Source organism: Lepidochelys kempii, chromosome 3 (genome assembly GCF_965140265.1).
Source record: "Lepidochelys kempii isolate rLepKem1 chromosome 3, rLepKem1.hap2, whole genome shotgun sequence".
NCBI classification, from domain to species: Eukaryota; Metazoa; Chordata; order Testudines; family Cheloniidae; genus Lepidochelys; species Lepidochelys kempii.
Genome location: NC_133258.1, coordinates 76,801,266 through 76,824,843, shown reverse-complemented (window position 1 = coordinate 76,824,843; position 23,578 = coordinate 76,801,266). Strand labels below are relative to the sequence as shown.

The 23,578-nt window shown below is 43.6% G+C and overlaps 1 protein-coding gene across 8 annotated transcripts in view; it reads left to right on the top strand.

Moving 5' to 3' along the window:
- The first annotated feature begins 894 nt into the window (after positions 1–894).
- Positions 895–23,578, top strand: part of ASCC3 (activating signal cointegrator 1 complex subunit 3) — a 508,597-nt gene continuing 485,913 nt past the window's right edge. For all 8 annotated transcript variants that reach the window (XM_073336864.1, XM_073336863.1, XM_073336866.1 and 5 more), the window contains exon 1: positions 895–988. The gene's annotated coding sequence lies outside the window, so the exon portion shown is untranslated. The remainder of the gene's footprint in view (positions 989–23,578) is intronic.

Sequence of the window (23,578 nt, the reverse complement as noted above, 5' to 3'; positions counted from 1 at the left end):
AGGGGATAGGCGTGGCCGTGGGGACGGGGCTAGCGGGGGGCAGGGGACAGGTGTGGCAGTGGGGAAAGGGGCTAGAGGGGGGCAAGGGACAGGTGTGGCAGTGGGGACAGGGGATAGCAGGGACAAGGGACAGGTGTGGCCGTGGGGACAGGGGCTAGCGGGGGGTAGGGGACAGGCGTGGCGGCGGGGCAGGAGCTAGCGGGGGGTAGGGGACAGGCGTGGCCGTGGGGACGGGGCTAGCGGGGGGTAGGGGACAGGCGTGGCCGTGGGGACAGGGGCTAGCGGGGGGTAGGGGACAGGCGTGGCCGTGGGGACAGGGGCTAGCGGGGGGTAGGGGACAGGCGTGGCCGTGGGGACAGGGGCTAGCGGGGGGTAGGGGACAGGCGTGGCCGTGGGGACGGGGCTAGCGGGGGGCAGGGGACAGGCGTGGCCGTGGGGACGGGGCTAGCGGGGGGCAGGGGAGAGGCGTGGCCGTGGGGACGGGGCTAGCGGGGGGCAGGGGAGAGGCGTGGCCGTGGGGACGGGGCTAGCGGGGGGCAGGGGACAGGCGTGGCCGTGGGGACGGGGCTAGCGGGGGGCAGGGGAGAGGCGTGGCCGTGGGGACGGGGCTAGCGGGGGGTAGGGGACAGGTGTGGCCGTGGGGACGGGGCTAGCGGGGGGCAGGGGACAGGCGTGGCGGCGGGGCAGGGGCCAGCGGGGGGCAGGGACAGCGCGGTAGGGGACCGCGGGGCAGTGGGCTTTGGAGAACGCGGCACGCGGCAGGGAGTCCGTGCCTGCGAGTCGGGATCAGCAAGCGGGGCGCTGCGCGTGGGGCGGGGTCAATACGGGGTTAACGTCAGTGCGAAGGGATGAGCCACACCGGGGGGTGGGGGCGTGGCGTCCATCGGGATCTACCCACCGCTCTCCCGCAACTGGCCCCGCCCGCTCTCCCTCGCTTTACGGCCGTGTCACGCCCGGCGCTGTGCTCTTCGCGGCAGCCGGAAGGCAGGTGAGCGGTTGGGATCTCGTCGGCGGGCAGTGCCTACGTGGCCTTGGCTGCTGGGCCCCGCCATGGGTCTCCTCAGCTCGGAGCGGAGACGCGCTGGGGCCGGGTGCCCTGTTCTCCCGCGGGGGGGCGGGCTTTATTCTCCTGCCCAAGGGGGGGGCGCGGGGGCGCAGCTTTTCCCGGAGCTCGCCCTGCCCTGGGGCCGCCTGGCCGGTGGGGCGCGCTCCCTCCGCAGGGCTGAGTATAACCGGCGTCACCGCCCCTCCCCGTGCCTCAGTTTCCCTAACGGCGCTGTCTCCTCCCCACCCCCCACCGCGGGGGCAGCGGGGATGAGCTTGCCCGGCGTGCGCAGGGTCCGGGGCGCTCTTCGGTGACGCTCCCCGGAGCTTGGGGGCATCGGCATCGGCTCTGTAGCTCCGCAGAGCCGGCAGCGGAGCCCGGCCGCAGCTGTCCCACTGCGTCCGTGTGCCGGGCCCTTCCCGGCTGCTCCATGCCCAGCCGCCGGCACCGGGCTGTCAGTTTCATGTAGCCTGTGCTGGGGCCTTTGCTCTGGGTGTAGCCACGGGTGTCTCGACTGGCTGTTTTCTGTGTGCTTCCAGTGCACCTGGCTTCCAGATTGCTTGCTTGCTTCCCCAGCCGGCACATTTGTGGGGGGTAGGATGTATTGTAGGGACAGTGTCAACGGACAATCATTTGATAACAGTGTCCTTATTAAAATTGTTAACAAGTATGGATTATTGGCCATTAAACATTTTACAAATCCAGCTTACGCTACAGCTCTTACTGTTCTTGTTTCCTTTCTCTTGGCCATGATAAATCAATTAAGTCAGTTTCACTTTCGAAACTGTTGTAACACTTTGGAGTTCTTTGTGTTCTCCTGCTTGGATTTCAAACACTGCTGGGGAATATGCAGGTGGAATTTAAAACAAAATAAAGATAAAAAAAAACTTGGTCAGGTTTTACAAAAGTTCATGAATAAAATTTGTGTGTAATGGTGCTGAAGTCCTGTTGGTCCCAGGATATGAAAAAGAGAAAGTGAGTTTGATGTTCATGGAAGGGACAAATTTACTCAGAGCTCTTCTTCAGGTGTGGGAAAGGTATTTGGCTGTGACACTGAGCACAAGGTGGAACAGATTTTTAAGCATAAAGAGTTAACACATGTTGTTGGAGACTGTTCAAGACCAAGTTGTAATGAGACCTAAAACCAGTGTCTGTTGAGTCTGTGATGTTTAGTGTCCAGCAAAGTTTTTTGAAGGTGCTGGGCACATTTCTTTTGAGGCTGAGGACTGAGAGGTCAAATATGGAGTGATCATTCTATTAAAAGTGTTCATCTACAGGTGATACGGTGTATTTTGCCTTGTCATTGTTCTATATGAATTAATTTAAGAATGTATTGTTGTTGTTGGGGCACTTGCTGCATTGGATGAGGTATACCACGTGTTGTGATAGGCATGGGTAGGACCCTTGAAAGATGTGTAGGGGAAGGTGTTGGTTATTGCACCAGTGGAGATATGTGTGCAGCTTTCTTATCTATTATGGCAGGATTTTGTGCTGCTTTGAATTGGTGTATCCTATAATCTTTAAAGACTCATTGATCCTACATGTGACTATCACAACATGTGGTGGAAGTTAACACTTCTGGAGTTGGGCCATTTAAGTTAAGCTATTAACGTATACATGTTTATTACCTTTTGAATATGAGGGACCCTATGCTTGTTACTATTGCTTAAGAAGGTAAAACAAAACACATTAATTTTAATATTTAGGGCTTTTAGCACGTGTTCCTAATTGCTTTGTATGGAATAGAGGTGAGTTTGTAGTTCCTAGCAGATTAAATTGTAGTGGAAATATCACTTCTCTTAAAGCAATATTAGATGCTCTCTTCCTATCTATCTACTTTGATTAAAAAAGCAGTGGTGACATTCTGGAGGAACCTCATCCAGTTCTCAATCAATAGCAGGAGTGAGTCTGTAACATGGGACTTTAACTGTAGAGAATATAAGACAACTAAAAATGTTAGGAGACCAAGCCAAAGTTTTCAGGAGGAGATGGAGGGACCTCTTGGAGACATTAAAGCAGGGTACAGGAGACCCTCAAAGATATGAACACCAGAGTTATGGACTTACCGGTCAACTGGACACCCTGTGGAACCGGAAGTAATCAAGCAGCTGGGGAGACCGAAAAAAGCAAAACAAAACAGCAAATACTGTACTGCATTGGGGCTTTAGTCCTGGGGTTCAGGGCTGCAGCCATGGGGTTGGAGGGAGGGATTGGGGCTTCTGACCCTTAGTAGCAGTGGGGGATCAGGGCTTTAGACCGGGGCAAGCATCAGGACTCGGGGCTTCAGCCCCCCGGCTCTGTTCCCTGCTTGATCCCTGGTGCGCCCTCCACTGGCTGAAACCGGGAGCGAAGCCCTGAGTCCCAGCCCACGCTGTGGGGCAGAAGCCCTGAGCCCCAGTGCTCCCCGCGAGGCTGAAACCGGGAGTGGAGCCATGGGGCTGAAGCCTCAAGCTCCAGTGTTCCCCCAGCTCTAAACTCCAGAGCCCTGGTGTTCCCCCGGGGAAGACACCCTGAGGCCCCCACCTGGAGCCATGGCACCCTGGGGGTCAGAAACTCCACCCACCCACTCAGAGCCTTGACACCCACACACTTTGTGGCTGCAGCCCCAACTCCCTACGTGGCTGAAGTCCGTAACATCTTGTTCCAAGTTAAAGAACATTTCAGAGTTACGAACAATCTCCATTCCTGAAGTGTCCGTAACTCTGAGGTTCTACTGTACTTGCATGTTTTGGAAAGAATATATGGGTTACTGCCTTCTGTCTGAATCAGTTGAATATTGTCAACTGAACATCATGTTCTAATAATAATATTAAATATCATGGAATTTTCTTTCAAGGCAAACAACAAATGATGGTGCCTATTTGTGTTTTAAAATATCTCTGACTTAAGTGCAGAAAAGGGGAATGGACTTTTTCACAACCAACATTGTAGAGGTAATGGGAAACTACATGCAGGGCAATTCTGAAGATCTCGTCAGTGGTTTCAGAACAATCACCATTTATGTCAGCCTCTTATAAATTTTAAGGAGTTGTTCTTGGAATATAGATACCAGATTCCATTGTGCATTGAACCCCTTTCTAATTTGCTTTAAGTGCTCTAACTCTTTAAGGTTCATTGTTACATCATAAATTGCTGCCAGAGAAGTGCTTTTTGCGAGTAGGTGAACATTTGAAATAGTACATTTATTGATATTTAATTAAATTCCATGTAATTAGTAAAACGTCTGAATTAGCTAAAAGGAATGACAAAGAATGAAGAACACTTATAAACAGCTAAAAAAAATCCACTTGCACAGAACAAATAGAAGATTTTCCCTGGATGAGTGCCAACAACTGCAGATTTTAAGTTTTCATTTAAAAAAAAATTTTTTTAACCTTCTGAGGTTAAACTTGTCAACTGTTTTTCCTACACATTTGTACTCTTGAAATGTTAAAATAAGAGCCACCACTTTTGTTCTTCATACGGTATTGTCTGCTGAATAGTTGCAGTGTAAACTCGCATAAGGTAATCAATATTATTTCAGAGAAATATTGACTTCATTGTTGATGCTAATGCACTGTGCAGAGAGAAGGGCCGAGTAGTATTACGTTTTGACTTCAGTACATGTGTTTTTATTTAAAGAATACATTGGTTGATTAACATATCAAATTGCTGAGAACAACTTATTTTATTTCACCAATTGGGACTACATTTACCAAGCAATGTGCCCCAAATGTATGGATGTTTAGAAAGTTTCTGAAGTAGTAGTGACGTATTGTTAGAGAAGTACTGAACACAATTTAATGTAAAAACAATGAGGAGTCCTTGTGGCACCTTAGAGACTAACAAATTCCTGTGTAGCTGTACAATATGAAAAAAACGGCTTGGACTAACACATCATGGAAAATCCTAAAAATATTATAACCACTTCTTGTTTGGCAGATTGCCAGAAATAATACCGGAAAGAATGTTGTAACTGGAAATTGGAATTAATATCACTGAATACCAAAGTATTAACTGATAAATGCACTTCTTAATAAGCTTTTTTGGCTAGTAAGCTCCATAGAACTAAAGTTTACATGACATGCATCAAAATGCATTTTAGATTTCGGAATGCATACAATCTATTTCATGTAACACAACAAAAATACACAGTACTCAAATTTAATAAAATCTTAAATTGCATTTGTAATATTGAGGGACTACTGTCCTTTTGAGTACAGTTAATTCGTTGATTAATTGTACTTCCTAATATAATTTGAGTAGAAATGGAAATACTTTTTTAAAATTGCTGGAAAACTACATTACACCAAATAATAACATAGACATTCTCCTGGTAAATTGCTTTTGGTAAGTGTTCTGTTAAACACTTTTTAACCAGCATGTTTTCATTGAACATCAAAATGGCCTTTTAAGTCAGGCAAAGAAAAAAACCCCACTCCATTCCAGAGATATGTATCCTATTACAAAGCAATTTGAGATAACACCTACTAACGTACAGTGCAAGCTGGTTTGAAATGAGCTATTTGTGTAGTCTGATCAGTCCTCTTTGAACTGGTATCTGTCAGTTTGATTCAGCCATTTATTACAGTCTTGCAGGCCAAACCTCCCCATAGCAACTGCCATTGGAGCCACCCAGTCTGGTTGCCTTTCTGCTAGCCCCTGGCGTAGTCTTTCATGTTCTGTGGTGCAGTGTGTGAAACCTGCAATTCTGTCTTTTAGAGTAAATATTCCCTCTTGGTTTTCAGAGGTATAATGCCCTCTTAGGTGTACAGAGTAGAGGAAGGATGGGGTGGTGGTTGGGTGTTAGTTGGAGATGTGGAAGGTTCAATTTCCTGCTCTTCCACAGACTTCCGGTGTGACCTTGGGCAAGTGACTTGGGCCTGGTCTAAGCTATGAAGTTTAGCTGGCATACTCTGGCTAGGAGTGTGGAGAAAATTGCACCCTTAGATGAGGTAGCTCAGCTGGCAGAACCCCTATTGTAGATACACACATGCCAACAAAGAGGTTTCTATTGGCATTGTTAATGTTGTTAAGGGAGATGATGTAGCTATGCAGGTGGAGGAACTTCTGCTGGCTTATGTTGTGTCAACACTAGGGGGCTCTGCCAGCATAGTTATGTTGGCCAAGGCTCTATAGTGTAGACTAGTGGTTCTCATCCTTTCCAGACTACTGTACCTCTTTCAGGAGTCTGCTTTGTCTTGAGTACCCCAAGTTTCACCTCACAAAATCAGACATAAAAATACAAAATTGTCACAGCACACTATATAGCTGAAAAATTGATTACTTTCTCATTTTTACCATATAATTATATACGTATTATACTTGCATTTCAATGTGATACTTGAGTCTCTCTTTTATTGTGAGCTTTGTCTGAAGCCTGAGTACCAGACCGCTGGGCTGAAACGTGTAACTTAGCTTTTGTGGGGCACCCTGAGCAGTTGTCCTGCTTGCCACTCTTAATGTCAGCCCTGCACTTGCGACTCCCCTAAACCTGTCCTATGCTCCCCCTTGGAGCTGCAACCCCGAAGTTGAGAAACACTGATCTTGAATACCCCCGGAAGACCTCTGAGTACCCCAAGGGGCACATGTACCCCTGGTTGAGAATTACTGGTGTAGACAAGCCTTTAGTCTTTCTGTGCGTCAGTTCTGCAACTGTAACATGGGGATACAGGATTCCCTGCCTCACTGGGGTGTTGTGAAGATAAAGACACAAAAGACTTTGTGGTGGTCTCATACTACAGTAATGGGGGCTGAATAAGTACAGAAGATATTTCCTTGTACTGTGGTGCACTCATAAAAATATACCCCTACCTTTCTGAAAATTATTATATCTCGTATGGAGAGTAGTATTAAATTCTTGCTGGAATTTTTCTAATTGTGAAATAGGTAAGTGTTAAGGAAGGAGCATACATCAGTCAATGCAAAATACACTTTGACACACAGAAATAGCCTTTGGGCTTGAAAGTTGAAAGTACATGCATTCCAAGGGGGCATCAATAAATGTCTAACATGCACTTCAAACATTTACAACTGAAAATTATTGATCTGACTGAGATCCCAAGGGGCCATTTCTCCCTTAGTGTCTCAGCCATTCATAGTAAATCTAGACATTACCCTTTTCCTGGAATGACTTTATTTCCTACATTTAGCAACTGTGATCAAAATATAGTGAAACCTTTTTATATGAGAAATTATACAGGTATCTTTAAAATGTTCTCATGAGCATATTGCCAGTGACACAGGCAAACTGCCCAGGAGGAGAGTGCAACAGCTGGTGGATTTGTTTCCAGTTAGCACCCATTGGAATGTTTAAAAGAAAGCTGCACTTCCTTTCAGTACAAAGAACAGTAAATCAGTGCTAATTTTAAGTAGTCTTAAATATAATACAAAATAATGAAATAGGAAGTTGCCATTTTGCCAGTCAGCTGGCATGTTATGTGTTGAAGGTGCTGCTCAGCCTGTCAGTGCCATAAAACAAGAGGAGACAAGGGGACTTTAACTTAGTCTGTTTATAATTTTGGAAATCAGCATATATACAGCATGCTTGCAAATATTGTTTAAACCTATTTCCGATTAACAAGTGCTTCTGGTAAATAATTGCTTCTGGTCTTCAGCCTGTTGCGTGTCCATCTGTTAAGCAGCATTGCTAGTGGTTCCTTTGTCACAAACTGTCAGAATGGATTACTTGGTAGTATGTAACAGTAAAATAACAGTGTTGAGAGATATTAGAATCTCTGGGTCTTAGGGCACATGCACATGTTACAGCCCTTGGGCTTTTTAACACTGGGAGATGTCGTTTATGCAGGCAGTTGCATATAAGTAGGGCCCCACCAAATTCAGGGTCCATTCTGATCAATTTCATGGCCATAAAATTTGAAAATTTCACGTTTCAGATGTTTAAACCTGAAATTTCAGTGTGTTGTAACCGTGGTGGCCCTGACCCAAAAGGGGGCACAGAGGGGGTTGCAAACCTATTGTCGGGGGGTCATGGGATTGCCTTCTGTGCTGTCTTCAGAGCTTCCTGTAGCTGCAGGAGCTTCCCGGAGGTGGAGATGAGTCTGATCTCCCCTTTGCTGCTGGGAGTGCCCCAGTCAGGGAATCCTAGCTGCTGGGCCAGCAAGAGACCGGACTTGTCTTTCCCCTGCATGGCTGCTCTCGGGTGGGAGATCAGACCCACCTCCATGTACCTATTTGTGCTGCAGGAAGCTCAGAGGCTGTTCTCCTCCCCGAGAGCAGCCATGCAGGAGAAGAACAAGTCCTGTCGCTCCCCAGCCCAGCTGGGACTAGCAGCTAGGAGCCCCTGTTTGGGGCACTCCCAGCAGCAAGGGAGAGATTGGAGCACAAGCCTCCTCTGGCTGCAGGAACTTCTGGGGTTTCTGCCGAGCACCGGATATTCCTGCAGCAGGGGGAGGTACCCGGAGGTGGGTATGATCCTCCTACCCCTTCCGCCACTCAGAGTGGCCGTGCAGGGGAAGGACAAGTAACTCCTAGGAGCTTGGGGGAGATAAGATTTCAAGAGCTTATTTCACGTTCCGTGACACATTTTTCATGGCTGTGAAATTGGTAGGGCCCTAGATATAAGGCTTCCTGTTTCCTGAACAGTGGGTGATACAGGAGAGACACAGGTCAGTGAATGGATCTCTTTAACGTTCTCAGGCCTTCTGCCTGATAGGTATACCTTCCTGGAGCAGCCTGGGGAAGGCTATGAAGCTCTGGAATAAGGGCTGTAGGGATGATGCAGTCCTGGATATAAGGGTGAAAACGAGTCCCTGTGGGTTGGCAAGACTGTGTTCAGTTGCATTTGTTTTGAATCTGTTAGAGCCCTGAAACGGAAACTGGAGAAATGTACTACTGTGTGGACTGTGATTTCACCTCCCCCACCAGATGAAATGGTATTTCTTAACATCTTGAAGATTGTATGTAGGTTTGTTACAGTGTGCTAATTCTGAATGGCTTAACAACTTCAGCTAAAGCGAGCTGAAAATCATGCTATATTTAACTGGGAAGGTAAATTTCCCTAGATTTGCAACAAATTCTCTTGAATACCATGTGACCTTGATGACTTAATGTGTTCTTTGAGGGTTTGATCTAACTTTCAGTGAAATCAATGGAAGGAGTTACACCAGCATTTGTCTTGATATTTAGGGTATTGGAATCGTCTCTATCTAGCATTGCAAATACAGTTAGTAAGAAAGCTAAAATGAGATTAGTCCTTTCTGAGAAAAGCAACTCCATGCAAAGTCACAGAAAAAAGCGTCTGATCAGCTTTGTTTTCAAACATGCACCTGTGCTATTATACTGCTTTTAATGTTGGATGATTACTTCCCATTTCCATTTTCTCCCTTTTAAGCATTACAAGACACAAATGTTTTTTTTTGCTAATTTAAGACGACTAGTTGAAATACTCAGAAGAATAGTAATTTTGTTTATAATCTATTAAATAAATCATTAAGAGGAGGGATGTATGTTTTTCATTGTTGACATTTTGTCTTCTCACTGGTCATGGGTCAATGCTCAAAAACGTTTCCTAGTCCTGAAAGCATTTGTAATATGCTGTTGAGGTATTTCTGGTAATAGCAGTTTTTATAAAACATCACATCTTTTAAAAATAACACACCTTTCCTAACATACTTTGCTGCTTTCCCTATTTCAATTCTGACATTATTGTAGCAGCTGGCATATCATGAACTGAGATTACTGTCATATGCCATTCGAAACTGGTGTTTGAAGCGCTTAACAAATTACAGTGACATCATTGTTGTTTTAGCTCTAGCTGCTCTTGTTATGAGAGCCTTTGAAAAATCATTTTGGAATTGCTGGGTCTGGGTCAGGAGAAAGTAAGAGAGCAATCAGGATGTGCCTTTAAGGCCAGGCAACTTGCTGGGTACAGAAACAATTTCTATAAATTACTGTACTGAGAAGCAGAGATTTTATACGCAGTGGACCGAGAGGGCTGCAGTGAATAGAGCTCCAGATCTGGCGTTTTACTTTAGTCATCACCTTAGTTCGGTGGGGATATACTTGTGAATCTGGTGATTGATTTTAAGATGCCAGAATAAGATCTGGCTAGCTAAAGACTTTTGTTTCCTGTCTTTCAAAAGGTTTGGGGTGGGGCAGTAGACCCCCCGCCCCCAACCACTCAGTTTCCTTTTGGAGAGGTTTCAGAGGGGTAGCCATGTTAGTCTGTATCAGTAAAAACAATGAGGAGTCCCTGGGGCACCTTAGAGACTAACAGATTTATTTGAGCATATTAGACTAAATTTGTTAGTCTCTTAAGGTGCCACAAGGACTCCTTGTTGCTTTTCGAGAGGATTACAGATCTGATTGCAAAGACCAACCACAGCACTGGAGGAAAAAGTGCCCTTGAAGACACAAATGCCTAGAGAGGAAGGATGGCCAGTGGATATGGTATTAGCCTAAGACTTTGGAGATCTCTGCTCTACCTCAAACTCCTTGTGTGATTTTGAGCAAAACACTTGGGCTGTGTCTACACTAAGCACTACAGTGGCACTGCTGCAGCGATACCACTGCAGTGTAGACACTTGCTGCAGTGAAAGAAGGGGTTTTTTCATTGCTGTAGTAAATCCATCTCTGTGACAGTGGTAGCTAAGTCAACGGACAGATTCTTTTGTCGATCTGGCAGTGTCCTCTGGGGCTTACGTTAGCTTAACTACGTCTTTCAGGGGTTTGCATTTTTCATACTCCTGAGTGAAGTAGCTAGGTCGACCTAAGTTTTAGGCGTAGACCAGGCCTTATCCTTTTTGCGTGCCCATTTCCTCATCTGTAAGAATCGGGTTAATAGTACTTCTGTACTGCACAGGGTGTAGTGAGAATATATAATGTGAGGTGCTTAGATATGACAATGCCAAAGGCTATAAAAGTACCCAAGATAGGTAGAATGTGAATATAGTCGTTAAAATTAAAGGAGCGGATAAAAATTCAGTTGATGAATAATAAAACTTAAAAGAAGTGCAGCTTTGGAAGCTAAATAAAGTTTATTTAGCTGAACTACCCAACCTCAAGCGTAGGGTGTTGAGTGGGCTTGAGCTCAGGTGGTAAGCCTGAATCTCTGCTGGAGCCACAGCATCCACACAAGCTGTTTTTTGTATGCTAGCGTGAGTCTGTCTACCCAGGCTTGGGAGCTGTGCTCCCAGCTGCAGTGTAGACATACTCTAAGTGCTTTTGACACTGCTCCAGAATTGACTAGAGCAAGTCCTGGAACTCAGATCAGTGTAGCTATTTCTCATTCACCCACTTTCATGTTGCAGCACTAGAATTCCATGAAAAGATGAAAAGAGGAGGTAATTTATTCTTCCTTTAAAAAAAAAAAAAAAAAAAAAAAAGCTGGACTATTTCACTTGAAAATAAACTGGGTTGTGTGTGTTTGTCATGTGAGTTTACTGTTTTTAGATGGGATTGTTTTGGGAATATTGGTTTATGAAAGCAAAGATCCTGTATATATTTGTCAGATCTTTCTCTTTTTAGTCCTGAAGGCTTATGGCTATCAGTGTGGAGCATCAATTTGTCTTCCATGTGTGAAGAGAATCCTAAGAGAAGGCTATCACTCCTTTATCTTGAATTCAGTCATGGGTTTTCCCCATTCCACTCATCCCCATGCCAAATGGCAAGGCTTAGTGAGAGATGTCTTAGAAATATAGTTCTGTTCTGGGACCTCACAATTTTATCAGTTCTTTCCTGGAATCCTATCACAGTGCTCAAAGGACACATATTTGAGCCACTTTAAGTTATTCAGCGCTACTTAAAAATTCATATTCTGGAAAAAAGCTTTCTTTTAAACTTAAGTGATTATCTCTTGTGGCTTACAGGCCTACATGAGGATGAGACTGTTTTAAAAAATGAAAAAAAATTGAAAGGAGTAGTGAGTTTTGTGTTCGTGTTGTGTGTGTTTTAAAAAGGAGCACACACATAGTGGGAGTATTGTCAGTCATAGGATAGATACAGCCTGGGTAACGAGCACATACTTCCCCTCCCTCCTTTTTAGTGCAGAGCTGGAAATATTGCTGTAGCTTATTATAGTAATATGTTTGTGATATTCAGTGCTGTGATGGCGTTTTTAAAATCTGTGATGCTCTCCAAAAGTTTTAATTAATTCTTGGCTATTCCCATGGTACTGTCACAAAGATGTGTGTTTTGGTGGTGATTTTTTATTATCTGAACAACTGTTTACTATGAAGTAGACTGAGAAAACCAGTATTCTCTTTAAAAAGTGCTTGAGACTTTACAATAACCTGTTTTGATATATATACACACATAAAATTGTGCCTATTCCATGCCTTGGGCACACCTGAAGATCATCACTCAGAAGAAGTGGCCCCAAGACTGAACTCAAGTGGCAAACTGTGGGCACACACCACCTTGTTATTTTTGCCATCTCATCTGGTTGCTTTGTTCAGCCTATCAGTTATTTCAGGTTGTTTTCTGAACTGCCTTCGTTCCATGTATAGTAGTCCAATAGTAGTCACTGGCTGTAATACATAGTTTTGGACAGTGTGTCAAGTTCTGTTTCAGAATATACATATTTGCATAACCTCTTAATAGTGTGAGAAGTGAAATATCAAGGGCAGCAAGAGGACTGAATAGCTCAGGGTATGGGGGAGGGGAATACAAAGTAATTTTTCACTTCAAGGTTACAGGTTTCAGTCTGATTTATGGGAAATGACCAGATATTGCCCCATAAAGCAGGTGTTTGCTAGTTTATGTGAAATGTTTTGAGTGCCTATCATTTAAACAAGCTTATGATTGGCCTAATCTAAAAAACCCCATCGTAGTTAGGATATGTTTCCCACTCTCAGAAAGCCAGGCTGCGGGGGACCATCCAGTGTGGAAGATGCCTGCTGGTGGAATCTCTCAGAAAGCAGGTGGGAAAGCTACAGGAGGAGGTGGCTAGGCTGAGGAGCATCTGTGCCCATAAGGAATTCCTCGAGAGCAGTCACATGGAAACATCCAAGGCCGAGGAAGCTATCCAGCTACAGAGGACTGTTGTCACACCACCAGGGGAGAAGGATATGGCTCTGTCTCAAAGGGGACACTGGCTTCTGGTTACTTCTGGCAGCAGGCAGTGCTCCACCCCTACTCCCAACCCACCCACCATGGTGATGGAAAACAGATGTGCTGCCCTGGCAGTGAGTGATGAGGAATCACCCAGAAAAGTGGAGGAGGAGAAGCCATGTACCCCCACAGCTGGGAGGATCGCAGCCACCACACCCAGGAGGAAATATAGGGTAGTGGTGTTTGGTGACTCTCTTCTGAGTGGGACGGAGGCACCCATCTGTTGCCCTAATATGGCATCCTGGGAGGTATGTTTCCTGCCAGGGGCCTGTATCTGAGACATTACGGAGAGGTTGTCGAGGATCGTCTGGCCCTCTGAGTACTACCCAGTGATACTCATCCATTTGAGCACTAATGATACTGCAAGGTCTGATCCTCAGCAGATCAGAACTGACTACAGGGCTCTGGGAGTAAGGGTGAAGGAGATGGGAGTGCAGGTGGTGGTCTCTTCAATCCTTCCAGTAAAGGGTAGGGGCCCAGGCAGAGACAGATGTATCCTGGAGGTGAATGCCTGGCTGCGTGGATGGTGTTGCCAGGAGAGGTTTGGCTTTCTTGACCACAGGATGCTGTTCCAAGAAGGACTGCTAAGCAGAGATGGGGTTCACCTATCATGGAAGGGGAAGAATGTATTTGGATACAGACTGGCTAATCTAGTGAGGAGGGCTTTAAAACTAGGTTCGAAGGGGGCAGGTGACCAAAGCCCACAGATAAGCCAAAACATGGAGACCTGGGAGAAGGGTCAGAATTTGGGGGAACATGGGCTGTTATAGCAGGGATAAGGAAGACAGAACTAATGGGGGGAATCAAATCAGTATCTTAGATGTCTCTATAGTAATGCAAGATGTATGGGGAATAAGCAGGAAGAATTTGAAATGCCAGTAAACAAACACAACTATGACATAGTTGTCGTCACAGAACTTGATGGGATAATATGCATGATTGGAATATTGGTGTAGAAGGGTACAGCTTTCTCAGGAAGGACAGGCAGGGAAAAAAGGGAGGAGGTGTTGCTTTATATATTAAAGATGTATACACTTGAACTGACGTTGAGATGGAAATAGGAGACCGACTTGTTGAAAGTCTCTGGGTAAGGATAAAAGGGGTGAAAAACAAGGGTGATGTCATGATAGGGGTCTACTACAGATCACCTAACCAGGAAGAAGAGGTGGCTGAGACTTTTTAAAAACAACTAACAAAAGCATCCAGAGCACAGGACTCGATGGTGATGAGGGACTTCAACTACTCAGACATTGGTTGGGAAAATAACATAGCAGGGCACAGGATATCCAACAAGTTCTTGAAATGTATTGGAGACAGTTTGTTTTTATTTCAGAAGGTGGAGAAAGCTACTGGGGAGGGGCTGTACTAGATTTGATTTTGACTAATATGGAGGAACTGGTTGAGAATGTGAAAGTGGAAGGCAGCTTGGGTGAAAGTGATCATGAAATCTACATGATTTCAGGACAGGACTACAGGACAGGCCTAACAAAGAAAATAACAGAACGCCACTAGCCGTCACCTTCAGCCCCCAACTAAAACCCCTCCAACGCATTATTAAGGATCTACAACCTATCCTAAAGGATGACCCAACACTCTCACAAGTCTTGGGAGACAGGCCAGTCCTTGCCTACAGACAGCCCCGCAACCTGAAGCAAATACTCACCAACAACCACATACCACACAACAGAACCACTAACCCAGGAACTTATCCTTGCAACAAAGCCCGTTGCCAATTGTGCCCACATATCTATTCAGGGGACACCATCACAGGGCCTAATAACATCAGCCACACTATCAGAGGCTCGTTCACCTGCACATCCACCAATGTGATCTATGCCATCATGTGCCAGCAATGCCCCTCTGCCATGTACATTGGTCAAACTGGACAGTCTCTACGTAAAAGAATAAATGGACACAAATCAGATGTCAAGAATTATAACATTCATAAACCAGTCGGAGAACACTTCAATCTCTCTGGTCACGCAATCACAGACATGAAGGTCGCTATCTTAAAACAAAAAAACTTCAAATCCAGACTCCAGCGAGAAACTGCTGAATTGGAATTCATTTGCAAATTGGATACTATTAATTTAGGCTTAAATAGAGACTGGGAGTGGCTAAGTCATTATGCAAGGTAGCCTGTTTCCTCTTGTTTTTTCCTACCCCCCCCCCCCCCCCAGATGTTCTGGTTTAACTTGGATTTAAACCTGGAGAATGGTCAGTTTAGATGAGCTATTACCAGCAGGAGAGTGAGTTTGTGTGTGTATGGGGGTGGGGGGGATGTGAGAAAACCTTGATCTATGCAGGAAATAGCCCGACTTGATTATGTAAAGAGTTGTCACTTTGGATGGGTTAGCACCAGCAGGAGAGTGAATTTGTGTGGGGGGGTGGAGGGTGAGAAAACCTGGATTTGTGCTGGAAATGGCCCACCTGTTGATCACTTTAGATAAGCTATTACCAGCAGGACAGTGGGGTGGGAGGAGGTATTGTTTCATGATTTCTGTGTGTATATAAAGTCTGCTGCAGTTTCCACGGTAAACATCTGATGAAGTGAGCTGTAGCTCACGAAAGCTCATGCTCAAATAAATTGGTTAGTCTCTAAGGTGCCACAAGTACTCCTTTTCTTTTTGCGAATACAGACTAACACGGCTGTTCCTCTGAAACATGAAATGATCATGATTCTAAGGAATGGTAGGAGGGAGAACAGCAAAATAAAGACAGTGGATTTCAAAAAAGCAGACTTGAGCAAACTCAGGGAGTTGGTAGGTAAGATCCCATGGGAAGCAAGTCTAAGGGAAAAAACAATTGAAGACAGCTGGCAGTTTTTCAAAGAGACATTATTAAGGGCAGAAGAGCAAACTATCCCACTGTGTAGGAAAGATAGGAAGTATGGCAAGAGATCACCCTGGCTTACTAAGAGATCTTCTATGATCTAAAAATCAAGAGTCCTACAAAAAGTGCAAACTAGGTCAAATTACAAAGGATGAATATAAACAAATAACACAAGTATGTAGGGACAAAATTAGAAAGGCCAAGGCACAAAATTAGATTAGCTAGAGACATAAAGGGTAACAAGAAAATATTCTACAAATACATTAGAAGCAAGAGGAAGAGCAAGGACAGGGTAGGCTCATTACTCAATGAGAGGGGGAAGACAACAACAGAAAACGTGGAAATAGCAGAAGTGCTTATTTAGGGTTAAATCCTGGCCCCATTGAAATCAGTTTTAAAGCCTCTCTTCCTTAACTTCACTGGAGCCAGGCTTTCACCATTAGGCTAGGTCTACACTACAGACCTACACAGTAAAATTGGAAATTAAATATGTTTAGAATTATCACAAATAAGATAAACAAAAAGCTTGACTTGTAGCATAATCCTTGATTTTCTGTTCTTAACTCAAAATCACTTTAGGGTGCGTCATGTCATGTTTTGCAATAGCTAGGACAGTGGGACTGAGTTGACGTAGTCTAAACTCTACCTGTGAATTGCCTTGCTTTACACTTAATTTCATCTATTTGTGTTGTAATCTTAATATTTAGGAGAGGCTCATCATTTTCAAGTAAAGAAAGACTTGAATTTACCATAACTTACCTGCAAGTTTTTCACGCACTGAAATATAAATATGCATTTTTAATGTTTAAGAAATTGTTTCAATTTACACTGTATTAATTGTCTATACTGGTCAAATAGTTTGCCTTCTGTGGTTCAGAAATACACAAGAGTCAAAAATACAGTTTTCCATAGACTGAGACACACGAGTAGGGGCAAAGGAGGAAAGTGCTATTTGAGGAAAAGGCAGAAGTGGGAGGGAAATAAAGATGAAAATTTGATCCACTATAATGAAATCTACCTGAATTTCATTTTTCTTTAAGGATAATAGCCTGATAAAATTATGGTCCAGGCTTACCTTTAAATCAGCAAAGCCTGACAGGTTTCCTGCCTGGTGCTGATCGTAGTTAAGATTGTAATCTTCTGTTGTGGCTTCCCCCCTTCTTAAAAATTTTCAAAGGAAAAATCACATGTATTTTAAAAATAAGTATAGTAAAATTTAAAGTACTCAGACTTCATCTGTACATTTCACAGAGCTTTACAAAGCTCCCTGAATCCCTTGTTTTACAGATATAGAAAATCAAGTGTCGAGTAGGTAAGTGACTTTTTTGTGGTAACATAACAAATTAAGGAACAAGTTTCAGTTCCTTGTCATAAAGCATGCTGCCTCCAGTAACATTAAGATTTAAAATGTGTAACAGAATATGTAGTCAACTTCATGTCAAATGGTGACTTTTAAACAAAGTAATTGAAACCAGTTGTTTCTTCACTTAATATTATTATTTGTTACAGTAGCACCCAGAAGCCTCATTCAGCATGGGGTTCTCCGTGCTTGTCACTGTACAAACATAAAATAAAACAGTAACTGTCTGAAAGAGCTTAAAATTTAAAATGTGAATTTTACTCTTGCATCTTTATAAGTGAGTCCTCCAGAATAAGGTTAAATTACTGATACCTGCACAACACCTGACCAGTGACTAACTTGTCAATAAGCTTTGACTTGTTTTGGAGGCTGTCTGGAGGGAAACTTAACTATCCTTATAAGTCTATATGTTAGATGGTGTCAGAGAGACCGTAGAATTAAGACTGTTTCCCAAAGTCCTTGGGAGGGGAAGGACTGCATGATGAAGAGAGAGAGAATACATTCATCTATCAGTTGTTCTGCAGAATCTCAGCATTTATTTATTTTTTTAAGAAAGCTTTGTGCAGGAAATGGCCCAACTTTATTATCATGCACATTGTGTAAAGAGTTGTCACTTTGGATGGGCTATCACCAGCAGGAGAGTGAATCTGTGTGGGGGGGTGGAGGGTGAGAAAACCTGGATTTGTGCTGAAAATGGCCCACCTGATGATCACTTTAGATAAGCTATTACCAGCTGGACAGTGGGGTGGGAGGAGGTATTTTTTCATATTCTCTGTGTATATATAAAGTCTGCTACAGTTTCCACGGCATGCATCCGATGAAGTGAGCTGTAGCTCACGAAAGCTCATGCTCAAATAAATTGGTTAGTCTCTAAGGTGCCACAAGTACTCCTGACCTTTAACTGTTCATTATAGCATGTAAGAATAAGAAAGGAGAGAGAGCATCATATTGCAAAGATGGACAACTCCATTTTCCAAAGTGCGGAAGTAGTGTGAAGGACTAGTTAGGGATTTGTGTGTGGAAGGTGAAAATGTTAAGATGGCATCACCCAACTGTCAAGCTGTCCTGCAGTGGCTCAAGAGCAGGAGTACCATCCAAAGGGCAGACTGTCAAGAACCTTGGCACAAACCCCAAATTGGCTGAGCGCTCTATACTTAGATTTCATTAACCAATTATCAAGTGTAAACTCCTCAGGCACTAACAGCCTAAATAAGGAGTACCCTTGGGTAATCTGTCTTGCCACCCAGGTAAGCTTATGTTTGTGGTAGGTGGTCCCTTATACCAAGTATCACAGTAATATTCAGGTTACTCCCAGTCCCAAAGGACCAGTCACTTCCACAGGTTACAGAGTAGCAGCCGTGTTAGTCTGTATTTGCAAAAAGAAAAGGAATACTTGTGGCACCTTAGAGACTAACAAATTTATTTGAGCATAATTACAACTACAATACCCACCTACTGAAGCGAAGAAACAGATTGACAGAGCCAGAAGAGTACCCAGAAGTCACCTACTACAGGACAGGCCCAACAAAGAAAATAACAGAACGCCACTAGCCATCACCTTCAGCTCCCAACTAAAACCTTTCCAACTCATCATCAAGGATCTACAACCTATCCTGAAGGACGACCCATCATTCTCACAAATCTTGGGAGACAGGCCAGTCCTTGCTTACAGACGCCCCCCTCCCCCAACCTGAAGCAAATACTCACCAGCAGCCCCACACCACACAACAGAACCACTAACCCAGGAACCTATCCTTGCAACAAAGCCCGTTGCCAACTGTGTCCACATGTCTATTCTGCAGACACCATCATAGGGCCTAATCACATCAGCCACACTATCAGAGGCTCATTCACCTGCACATTTACCAATGTGATATATGCCATCATGTGCCAGCAATGCCCCCCTGCCATGTACATTGGTGAAACTGGACAGTCTCTACGTAAAAGAATAAATGGACACAAATCAGTCGTCAAGAATTACAACGTCCAAAAACCAGTTGGAGAACTCTTCAATCTCTCTGGTCACTCGATTAGAGACCTAAAAGTTGCAATTCTTCAAAAACTTTGAAAACAGACTCCAAGGAGAGACTGCTGAATTAGAATTAATTTGCAAACTGGATACAATTAACTTAGGCTTGAATAGAGACTGGGAGTGGATGGGTCATTGCACAAAGTAAAACTATTTCCCCATGTTTATTCTCTCCCCGCCCCCCCCGTTCTTCAGACGTTCTTGTCAACTGCCAGAAATGGCCCACCTTGATTATCACTACATTATTTCTCCCCCCCGCCCCCACTCTCCTGCTGGTAATAGCTCACCTTAAGTGATCACTCTGGTTACAGTGTGTATGGTAACATCCATTGTTTCATGTTCTCTATGTATATAAATCTCCTCACTGTATTTTCCACTGAATGCATCCGATGAAGTGAGCTGTAGCTCACAAAAGCTTATGCTCAAATAAATTTGTTAGTCTCTAAGGTGCCATAAGTACTCCTTTTCTTTTTTCCACAGGTAAGTAGCACTTTAGATCTACAGCAAAGCCAAATCCTATAGCCAATCCTTTAATAAACTATCTAGAGAGTGATTATATAGGAAAAGGAAATGAGTTATTTACAAAGTTCGCAGAGGTACACATACACAAATGAGTTCTAGTCTTAAATTTCAAAAGTAATAGAAACTTCTATAATAAGCAAGCTCTTTGTGTCCTTTAGGGCTAACCCGGGCTAAGCACTGGACATCTTTTGCTTATGCCTAGTGATCCTTGTCCCATAAAGTCCACACAGCATAAAGATCCAGTTCCTCCTGTTATTTCTTTTTCCCTTTCCACTTCAAATTGCAAACTCTGTTGATGGGTAAGTCTCATCACATCTCCATGGAGGTGAGGAGAGTAAACAACAAAGTATTTTGTCCCTTTTAATGTTTCACTCTATTCCTTCTGGTATGGTTGGGCCTTCCTTGTCAGACAGTAGCGTAACAACTTCTGTTGGAGACTAATATTTCACACTAATCATTCTCTCCTGTCTGGTGACTTACACAGTTATAAAGGCTTACAATACAAATGGTTAAATATTACAGTACAGTATGGGATACAGATGTTATATGTGAGATTAATGTATGCAAGAACTTAAAGCATTCAATAAAGTCTAAACACTAAGCACATTTTTATTCCTCTAATACCTATTTTAATAATACTAATACACAGGTGAGTCAGACTGGCTGACCAGCTAGGTATTTGTAAGTGTTCAGTGGAGACATGGGGATCTTGGCATGAGTTGGCACCTGGTCTGCCAGTGTCACACTAACACATGGTGAGGATGGGATGGGAGGCTGAGGGGTACAATGGGTTAATAGAATAATAGAATATCAGGATTGGAAGGGACCTCAGGAGGTCATCTAGTCCAACCCCTGCTCAAAGCAGGACCAATCCCCAATTAAATCATCCCAGCCAGGGCTTTGTCAAGCCTGACCTTAAAAATATCTAAGGAAGGACATTCCATCACCTCCCTAGGTAACGCATTCCAGTGTTTCACCCCCCTCCTAGTGAAAAAGTTTTTCCTAATATCCAACCTAAATCTCCCCCACTGCAACTTGAGACCATTACTCCTTATTCTGTCATCTGGTACCACTGAGAACAGTCTAGATCCATCCTCTTTGGAACCCCCTTTCAGGTAGTTGAAAGCAGCTATCAAATCCCCCCTCATTCTTCTCTTCCGTAGACTAAACATCCCCAGTTCCCTCAGCCTCTCCTCATGACTCATGTGTTCCAGACCCCTAATCATTTTTGTTGCCCTCCGCTGGACTCTTTCCAATTTTTCCAAATCCTTCTTGTAGTGTGGGGCCCAAAACTGGACACAGTACTCCAGATGAGGCCTCACCAGTGTCGAATAGAGGGGAATGATCACGTCCCTCAATTTGCTGGCAATGCCCCTACTTATGCATCCCAAAATGCCATTGGCCTTCTTGGCAACAAGGGCACATTGCTGACTCCTATCCAGCTTCTCGTCCACTGTAACCCCTAGGTCCTTTTCTGCAGAACTGCTGCCGAGCCATTCGGTCCCTAATCTGTAGTGGTGTATGGGATTCTTCCATCCTAAGTGCAGGACTCTGCACTTGTCCTTGTTGAACTTCATCAGAATTCTTTTGGCCCAATCCTCCAATTTGTCTAGGGCCCTCTGTATCCTATTCCTACCCTCCAGCGTATCTACCTCTCCTACCAGTTTAGTGTCATCTGCAAACTTGCTGAGGGTGCAATCCACACCATCCTCCAGATCATTTATGAAGATATTGAACAAGACCGGCCCCAGGACCGACCCTTGGGGCACTCCACTTGATACCGGCTGCCAACTAGACATGGAGCCATTGATCGCTATGTGTTGAACCCGACGATCTAGCCAGCTTTCTATCCACCTTATAGTCCATTCATCCAGCCCATACTTCTTTAACTTGCTGGCAAGAATACTGTGGGAGACCATGTCAAAAGCTTTGCTAAAGTCAAGGAACAACATGTCCACTGCTTTCCCTTCATCCACAGAGCTAGTTATCTTGTCATAGAAGGCAATTAGATTAATCAGGCATGACTTGCCCTTGGTGAATCCATGCTGACTGTTCCTGATCACTTCACTTTCCTCTTGTGTAAGTGCTTCAGAATTGATTCCTTGAGGACCTGCTGCCTGATTTTTCCAGGGACTGAGGTGAGGCTGACTGGCCTGTAGTTCCCACGATCCTCCTCCTTCCCTCTTTTAAAGATGGGCACTACATTAGCCTTTTTCCAGTCGTCTGGGACTTCCCCTGATCGCCATGAGTTTTCAAAGATAATGGCCAATGGCTCTGCAATCACATCCGCTAGCTCCTTTAGCACTTTCGGATGCAACAGGTTTATTTTTCTGAAGTGGGCACTCAGTTTTTTTTCAAAAGTTTGGGGAAACACTGGTTGTTAGCTAATGTATGGTATTTGTAATGATGGTTTTAGTGATGAGAATACCTTTTCACTAGGAGCTATGTTGAGATGACTAATTTATGTAAGTCACTAAACATCTAACAGATTATATCTTTTGGTGGCCTCGGCCAGGGTTTGAATTAGAGGTGAAAGGCTCTTCCTCATTTCCAGTGTCTTATGCTTTCATTGCTCTTAACTAATTTCATACTTGGAATTTGTGCAAGGTTGATGAGTTAGGGCACATCCCAAAATAGTGTTTTTCATCGAACTTGTTTGTTGCCTGAAATACTAGTTGGCCGAGGGAGGAGAGACCTTATAGTGAATTTGATGGCATTTCTCCTTTTGTCTGTAATGTGATAATTTTTGAACATTACACTTGGATTTACTTTCAGACTGAACTGTAAGACTGATGACAAAAATGTAGATGAAGCTGTAAAACATTGATGAATGTTAAGGAGACTTGGAAAACTACCAGTACCAAAAGAAAAGTACTATTTATTATTGCAAGATAATGCACGACTAATAAAAATAATGCAAATTCACTTTATCACTCTTGCTGCTCTGTTTCTAGACTATTTTTTAAATAAAGTTTTTTAAAAAAATCTGAATGGCTCTTTAAACATGTTTGGAAGGATTGTTGTGTGCAGACTATTAGATCAGTGGTAGCATTAATAGAATTTTAAAAGCAAATCTAAAACAATATCCATCTCTTATGACTAGTAATTGTGGTTGCAGGCATTGGATTGAAGGAGCTTGAAGATGGGATTATAAAATGGGGAATTTAAATATATAGATATGAATCCACACATCACATTGTAAATGCTCCTTCAATCCAATGCCTGCAACCACAATTACTAGTCATAAGAGATGGATATTGTTTTAGATTTGCTTTTAAAATTCTATTAATGCTACCACTGATCTAATATAAAAAATGGTGTTCCTGAGACACTGTGGAGACGGTGCTACAGAAAAACAGAGGTGTGTTTTCATGTGTGTAAGTGAATGTAGCTTGAGGCATTCTTTCTAGTTGTGCAGTAACATTTTGTTTTTCCTTTTTCTTAAGAGTTTGGAAGGGTGAATATTGTGAACCTCAGTTTGAGTAAAAATGACACTTTTTAAAATTACTTTGTGTGATCCCTTGATTGTCTGTTTAAAAATTGTGGAGTCATTTCCAAGGAAGAAGATACAAGAGAGCAACAGTTCAATGGTGAAGCTCTCTTTTACATTGCTGGAAACAGCTGAATGAACTGAAATCTGCCAGAACTTCCTGATTGAAAATGAATTCCTAAATAGATAGTAATTCTTTGTTTGTCACTATGTTAGTCACATAGATTTACTGTAATACCTTTTGTGGTG